The following is an 8,283-nucleotide window of genomic DNA, read 5'->3' on the forward strand; positions in this document are numbered from 1 at the left end:
ACCAGGTCCCTTCTGCCAGCCTCTGCAATATATCAAGATCCCCCTCACTCTGTCCCCACCTCACTGCCCTAGTCCATCTACTCTTGACTTACATCTTTGCCCCCATCCCAGCCACCAGGGTGGCCTTTCCTCAGCTCCCACTGACCTTTGCAGACACAGGGACTGCTTGGAGCCCCCTCTGCAGAGGCACCCCCCCGTCCCAGCCTCAGCAGGTCTAACCTTCAGGTCCCACCTCCAGCCCCCACCCTCTTCACCCACACTATCTGTCTGCCCTACTGGGAATACTTTCTGCCCTGTGGCTGGCTCACAGCTCACCCCCAAGGTCGCCCCAGCTTAGGTGTCTGCCAGGAGCCCTTCCCACCCGCAGCCCACTACCACCCAGCACTGCCCTGCAGAGCACCTCGACTTTACAGGCTTGGCTCTGCCTTCACCAGCCCTGAGTCCCAGGTTAGGGCCAAGTGGGACGCTTGTCACCCCTGTGTCCCAGCCTCCAGGCTCTTGACAGGAACCTGGGGAAGGATGAATTCTGGGGGTGGTCCTGGGCTCCAGGACAGCCCCCAGCACGGGCACTCGGAATTGCACAGCCCACTGCAGTCCTGCCCAGGCCACCCTGTCCTTCCTGGACCGTCTAGCCCAGTCTTTGTTCTTGCGGCCCGCCTCCCCCCTCCTCCCTTGGAGAATTCCATCTTGTCCTGATCAGCCCAGGTCACAGGCCGTGCTCCCGCTCCCCTAATGTTCCCCAGGTTGGAGGTGACAAAGGCAACAAGTGCCAGAGCCCCAGTGCGGGCAGGCCGAGGGTCTCCAGCCAGTTCTGTGGGCCCAGAAAGGCTGGCTGGGGGCGCGAGGCGGGGCCAGCCTCAGGGGCCGAGGGCGGGCCCAGAGCGGGGCGGGGCCAGGGCGGCGCAGCCAATGGGCTGAATGAGGCCAGCGGCACCGCCCAAGCGCTCGCCGCGCAGTGGCCGGCGCGAACGGGGCGGGCCCGGGCGGGTCCAGCGCGGTGGTCGCAAGGCGCGAGCAGTGTCCGCAGTCAGAGGCTGGCCGCCCGCAGCAGCGCAAAGCTGCGAGGCCGAGCGCGGCGCCCGCCCGCCCGCCCGCGTGCTGGAGCAGGGACGGCAACTGGACACGCCGGGCCGCCGCTGGCCCGCACCTCCCGGCCGCCGCGATGTGCGACTGCTTCCACGTGGTGCTGCCCACCTGGCCCGGAGCCCCAGGCAGCGGTGCGCCTCCTCCCCGCCTGCAGCCCGCTCCCCTCCGGCGGGTGGGCTCCGCGGGCGCGTTGGGGGCGAGCAGCGCCGGCTGGGCTGCCGCGGGCGGGCGGGCGGGCGGGGGGCGCCTCAGGGAGGGCCCGCGGGTCTCGCGCGCTCGGGTCTCAGCCTTTTATCTGCCCCTGTCTCCCGGCTTCCCACTTCCCTCTCCGGGTCTCCATCTCCGACCCTCCGCTCAAGTCTCTCTCGGGTCTCCATCACTGTCTCCCTGCTCCTGTCTCTTGGCTTGCTGATCCTGTCTGCTTCTTCCTCTCCGTCTTGGTTCCTTTATCATCACCCTCGGGAACTCTTGTCTTATTCAGAGAGGCGACTTTGGGCAGCTGCTGCCCAGACCAGAGCATGGCCGCATGTTGACATGGACTGAGGACTCTGGGAACCTGCTCGAGGCCTGCCCTCTGGTGGGACCAGGAGTCAGGGCTCTTGGCCTTGATCCAGAGCTGCCATGCTGGCCTGGGCAGGGTCCACAGCGTGGCTACTGCGTGTTTGGATCATCAGTGAGGTGGTGACTGTGGCAGGGCTAGACCTGAGGCTTGGGAAGGGGTCTAGTGGGGCCAGAGATCAAACCACAGGGTCCCTCTGTGTTGGGCAAAAGAGTGTGGGTACTGCCTACAGGGGTGACCCCTTCCTCAAACCTCTGCTGCAAAATGAGTACCTGGTACTCTTTGTCTTTCTGTTCCTGCCGTGGGCCTGGGGCTGGGTGTCTCAGCATCTTGGAGGGCAGGGTGGAGCAGCAGGGGTTGTCCTTCAGGCTCTGGGTCAGCAATGCAGCCTGCCACACCCAGGGCACCTGGCCAGACCCTGGCACAGGGACTGGGGCAATGCTGCATTGGCACAGACTGGACCCTACTCCCTGGGGGAAAACAGGTCGGTGAGGCTAATGAAGCAGCTAGTGATGCAGAGGGGTGCCCAGGATGGGCGTGTCCCTCCACCTGCAGTGGAGCTCCCAAGGGCCCTCCTGTAGGACAAGGACTGAGGCCAGTGTGGGAGGGTTGATCTGCAGGGCCACCAGAGCAGGGAGCCTGGGCCCCTTCCTGCAATTTCCTTCACTGCACTTGACCTCCTGTTTGGGCTTCCCCTGCCTATATGGAAGCCTAAGGTACATTGACTTGCCCTGGACAGCAGAGGGAGAAGGCTGTGGTGGGGGGAATAGACCCCCACCCTCTTCTTCCTTCCCTGTTGCTGTGGATGGGCTTCAATGGAGGGAGAAGGGTGGGGCCCCAAGGATATGGGTTATCTCTGCCTCCAGCTACCCCCTGCCTCCACTGCCTGAGGCTTCCAAGCTGCGGGGGGTCTCACAACCATCTCACCTACCTCTGGCTCCACAGAGCTCTGTTCTGGCTGCCCCTCCTAGCTGAAGGCCTTCAGTTCTGCTTTTGGCTTTGTGGTTCCCTGGCCCGTCTGGGTCAGTCCCTCCTCCTGTCCAGCCTATAAACTGCCTTCTCTTGAAGAATGAGGTCAGTGGTCCTCGCTGCAGCTTGGTGGGAGACCTGCCAGATCAGAACCCACGGGGGTTCCATCCCACATGAAGATCCTCAGGCCCTCTCCAGCCCTTTACAGGGGCCCTGGGACATGATTAACTGATCAAGAACCTCTGGAGAGTTGGTCCTGGGCCTTTTCCAGCTTCAAACCCCCTTCCCACCAGCAGGCCAGAGCTCAGTAGGCCCTGTCCCACCCTTGTCTTTCTGCCCAGTCCAAAATTGCCTTCCTGTACCTGCCAGGCCCAGTTCCTGAGCCCCCTGATGCCAGCCAGCCCCTCCCAAAACCTATCTGGCTTCCTGCAACCCTGGGAAAGGAGCAGTCTGTGGTTCATCTTGTCTGGAGGTTGTCCCCTAGTGGCCATGCTGGGAACAGGGAGCCTGTGGTCCCTGCATAGGGATCCGCCCAGTCTAGGGACACTTGGGATCCTTCACCCAACACATTCATCTACCCCATGCAGGAGGGTAGAATTTCACTCCCGTGGGCGCTGGAAGTCACACCCACCCCTATCCCTGGGGAAGGCCTGTTCCTTCCCAGAGGCAGAGCTGAGTCCTGGGTAGTTAAAGTGGTGAGGAGACCCCACACACCCAGCCTTGGCCCCTGCCTGGGACCTGCAAGTGCCTGGTGTGGCCTGAGCATGTCCCCCAACTACACCCCAAACACCGCCCCTGCCTCCAGGGAGGCACTGGGTTCAGTGACACCATGACTGATATTAGGGTGGTCTCTCCTCCAGGGAGGGGCCATAGTGTGACTGGGGTTTCTCCAGGTTTGTTCTGCAGATGGCTGTGCCTCTGCATGCCTGGGGGCTAGGGGGCTGCAGGCTGGATCTTGCCTCTGCCAGTGGCGCCGAGGGCTGCCACACTGAGCTGCAGCTGTGTAGCCAGGAAGGCTCTGGGCTGGCACCACACTGTTATTCCTGACCAGGTTGTCCACACTGATGGGGGGCTGGGACCCTGAGGCCAGAGAGGAAGGCCAGGTCCTGCACCCTAGTGCCACTCCTGGGTGTCAGGTCTGCCTGCTCTGGGCAGTGATGTGGGTCTGACAGGTGCAGGCTCTGCCCTGCCCACCAGGAACAGGGCTTCCAAGGCCCCTTCTCAGCCTGGAAGTATCCATGGCCAGGTTGGGCAATGAAGAGGTAGCCATGGCCAGGTTGGGCAATGAGGAGGAGGTAGCCATGGTCACCCTGGGATGCCACCCTTCTTGAATGAGGTAGGTTCTCAGAAGCCACACTGGGGGTGCTGTTGCTCCTGGCAACACTCCAAGTTGTTTCCCTGGCCAGGGGTCAAGCTGGGCAGTCCAGGGCTGAGGTTGTGCTGTTTCCTGGCCTCTGGTTCCTGTCCTAAGCCTCAGGCTGTGCTTACCTGGTCCAGCCAGGGCAAGGGGTGGGCAGGGCCCAGGAGTGGCAGAGGGTGGAACTGGTGGAGCCCCCTCAGCCTCCGTGTGCCCCAGCAGTTGTGTGCCTACCCCCACTCAAGGCTGCAGCAGGAAAGCCTTCTCTCTTTCTGCCTAGACATGCTCATCTGTCCAGGAAGCCCCTGGATTGCTGGGCTGACCCAACTCTTCCTGACTCTGACCCTCTCTGTCTTTCCTCCTATGACTTCCTTTCAGAAGGCCTTTGTGTTTGGGGTTCAGCTGGGGCTGGCTGCCCAGGGCATGGGGGAGGTGTAGGTGTAAGCAGGAAAGAGCCTGAACCCTGGCAGCCAGGTGGGACACTGACCGCCTGCGGGTCTCTGCCACCTAGTCCAGGAGTGAAAGCCAAGCTCTCCTCAGTCGCTTCCACACCCTGCACTCGAGGACAGTCGGAAAAGTAGAGGGTGCCACCCATCTCTGCCTGTCCACCCACCCATCTGTGTCTGAGAGCCACCCAGAGCCAGTGTGTCCTAGGGCCCTGGGACACAGGAGGTCACCCGTGAGCAGAGCAGGGATTCACCCAGTGTTTGCAGACACAAGGCAAGCTCTGCTGTGGCCATATGGCCTCAGGCAGTGGGGAGTCAGGAGGGCTTCCTGGAGGAAGGCCCACCCAATGGAGACCAGGAGCAGCTCCTAAAGACAAGGGGTGCAGGAAAGAGGGGCTCCTGCCGAGGCCTGGAGAGCCCGGCAAAGAACCGCAGCAGCAGAACAGGCGGGTCTGGGGGTAAGACGGACAGGTGGCAGGGAGCAGCTACTAGGAGGGAAGGAACCCCCTATTTTTTTGGTGTTGGGGTTTGAACCCAGGGGTGCCTTACCACTGAGCTACCCCCAGCCCTTTTTTAATATTTATTTTTAGGTGTAGTTGGACACAAGACCTTTATTTTCCTGTGGTGCTGAGGAGGGAACCCATGGCCCCACACGTGCTAGGCGAGCGCTCTACCACTGAGCCCCAGCCCCCACGACCCTTTTTATTCTGAGACAGGGTCTCCCTGAGTGGCCCAGGTTGGCTGTTAAGGTGCCATCTGCCCAGCCTCCTGGCAGCTGGGACTACAGGTGTGCGCCACCTTGCCTGGCTCCACATTTTGGGCAGCTCCAGTGGGAAGGGGTGAGGCTGGGTCTGGGAACTGCCCAGGTGTTGGGGGGTGAGCCTCAAGGGGGCTTGGCCTGGACAGGGCCTTAGCCAGAGGCGCAGTTAGGAAGCCCCACTCCCTGACCTCTGCCCCGAGGGCGGCTTGGTCTTGAGGGGTGTCTGCCCTGCTGGCCCGTCTCTACCTCCATGTTCCCTTTGTTTTCTTTTTTTGGAAGTGGTGGCCAGGGAGCAGGGCCTGCCTTGCTGGGATAAATATTTAATAGTCAGATCAGTTTCTCAAGCGGAAAATTGGAACGGGGCCCAGGAGGCCTGGGGCGGGAAGCTGCACTCCCCCTCCCGGCACCCCAGACACGCCCAAAACACTCCCAGACCCCCGCCCCCGCTGCCAGGCTCCTGTCCCGTGTGCTGCCCTCCATCCCCCGTGTGTGCTTGTGACGTGGGGTGGCATTTAGAGAGCTTCTGGCTGGATTCCTTCTTGCATGAGGCCTTGCTCCATGGTTGAGGTGGATGGTGGAGCTGGAGTTGACTGCGACTGGACAGGAGTTTGGGAAGGGATGCATCACTGAACATGGGGTTCTGGAAGGACAGCAGGACAGAAAGGCAGTCAGGGTGCCAGGGACACACAGCGGACAAGGCAAATGAGGGGCCTCCCGAGGCCTGAGCCTCTCTTCCTTTTAGTACAGGGAGGCAGCGGTCAGTGCTGGGCCTGTCTGCAGGCACCGGCAGGCCAAGTGTCAGCTGAGTCAAGGCCTCTTTGTCTGCAGCTCGAGCCCTGGTCCTCCCCTGCTCTGGTGGAGTCAGAGCAAGGCTAGCCTTTCCTGGCCTGCTGGACCCCCTGACCTCTCCTTGCTTTCTGAGAGCTGGACCCTCTGTGCACAAGGAAGAATGAGGCCTCCTGCAGGGCACCTGGAGACAGGACCCCTGTGGTGGCTTCCTCCCGCCCAGCCTTGCTCCTGGTGCAGCAGCACCGACAGCTCTCTGACACGACCCCTGGGAATGCTCTGCTCCCACCGTGGCATCCGTATCAGCTGATTCACCAGGAGCTGCCCACCCCCTCCCTGCCTGCCCCCTGCCAATGCCAGTTCCCATGGTGACGCTAAACTGGGCTGTGGGACCTGGTGGCTTTGAGCTAGGTCTGTCTGTGCAAGTAGGCACCAGGGCACATCTAGGTCCCAGGGTCTGTGACGTGGCTCAGCAGTTACCTGTGGCTCTTCTACAGACCTAGCCTGGCCACTGAGCCTGGCCATATGGAACAGGGGTCCAGCAGTGGGGTTCCTGGGAACTGAGGCAGGAGGGCAAGGTCTCCTGGGCTGTCAGGTAAGGCTACTGTGGAAATGGACACTGACCAGGGGCAGGTGGTGGGGGTTGGCAGCTGTGCCTCCGTTCCCCTCCCCTCAGGGGACAGTGGTTCTGAGTGCAGAGCCCTGGGCTCCCAGCCCGACCTTAGCCTTTCTGCAAACCTGCTGCCCCTGCTGGCACCTGCTACTCACCAGCTTGGGCCCAGGGCTGCAGAGCAGGCCATCTTGTTTCTGAGCAGGAAGGGTGCCCCAGGCAGAGCAAATGGCTCATGCCCGAGCTTGGGGACTGCAGAGGGCCTGGAGTGAGGCACCGTCAGTGCCTTACGGCAGAGCCTGAGTTGGTGAGGGCTGTGCCAGGAGGGGAGGTCATGGCCTCTGGGCCACCCAGCAGCAGGTGGCTTTGCAGGGCCCTTCCTCCAGCTGCTGTGAAGTGGGCATGTCCCAGCTGGGACCCCGACAACCATGTGCTAGCCCAGGACCCCAGGCAAGTTGGCTGGGAGTCAGGAGGCCCTGTGCAGCTGCTGGGGTGGGTGGCTAGGTTGGTCAGCACACACAGGCTCAAGGGGACAGTGGCAGCCTGTGCTGCTCGGGACCAGCATTCCTCACCACTGGGCCAGCAGCTGGGCTCCCTCTGACCAGCCTGCACTGCCTGGCGTGCCCTGGGCAATGAGCTGGCTGCCTGGTGGGGCAGTAAACAAAGTCCCCAGGTGAGACCTGGGAGTGGGGCACAGGAGTGGCTGCCAGCGGCTGTGGCAGTGAGAATAGAGTCATCTCCTTCTGTGACTGTTAGTCTTACATCAGGGCCTGGGGGGTGCCTGGTGCCGCCCTTGCCTTCCAGGACTGGGGTGTCCCTGGGTCTCTCATCCCATTTCCCTCTGCCTTCTCCTTACCTTAGAGCCCTCCGACTCACCTGGGGCCCTTCTCTTGCTGTCCCTCACCTCAGGGTCCTCTGGCTCCCAAGTCCCAGTAGAAGTTCTGGCTCCCTCAGCTGCTCCAGGAAGCCCCCTCTCTGGGCCACCATGCTGGGCAGGGCTGTGGGTGCAGGCCCTTCTGTGCTGACCCCCCGGGGGATGGCCGGACCCCTCCCAGCCCTGGAACCTTGGGCTCGGCTCCTCTGCTGTGAGGGCCTGCTCCAGCCTGCCCATGGGAGCAGGTACCCACTTCCAGCTGGGCCCTGCCCACTGGGCTTCGGGCACAGGGCGTGGCAGCCCTGGGATCCCTGCATGTCTGCAGCCAACACAGCTGCTCTGTCCTGCCCAGGCTTGCTGGATGCCCAGAGGCACGAGCTGGGTGCTGAACCCTGAGGAAAAAGTGGGAGGTGGCAGGAAGGGGCAGGCCAGGCAGCTGAGCTCTGGGTGGTGGGTGATTGGGGTCACTGGACTCAGGAAGAGTGTTTCTCGGCCACCGTTCGAACGGGAAAGGGTGTGGTTTGCTAAACATGCTGGGGCCCAGCCACACCAGGCTCATGGGTGCCCTGGGGCTTTGAGGGCTGGGAGCTGTCAAGTCAGGGCCCAAGAACTGGAAGGGTATTTTGGGCCAGGCTGCCCTCACGGGTGGCAGCAGCCACAGCCACTTCCCCAAGGGCCCAGCTTGGCCACCCTGTGGGCTCCGGCCTGCACTTGGAAGGTACCTCCCTGCCCCGTCGCTTCGTGCCCAGCCAGGCCAGCTCTGAGCAGAGTCTCCCTGAGGAAACTGAGGCAGGGCTGTCTCACAGCAGTCGCCCGCACAGCAGGGACGCACACCC

Source organism: Urocitellus parryii, chromosome 6 (assembly GCF_045843805.1).
Source record: "Urocitellus parryii isolate mUroPar1 chromosome 6, mUroPar1.hap1, whole genome shotgun sequence".
Taxonomy (NCBI): domain Eukaryota; kingdom Metazoa; phylum Chordata; class Mammalia; order Rodentia; family Sciuridae; genus Urocitellus; species Urocitellus parryii.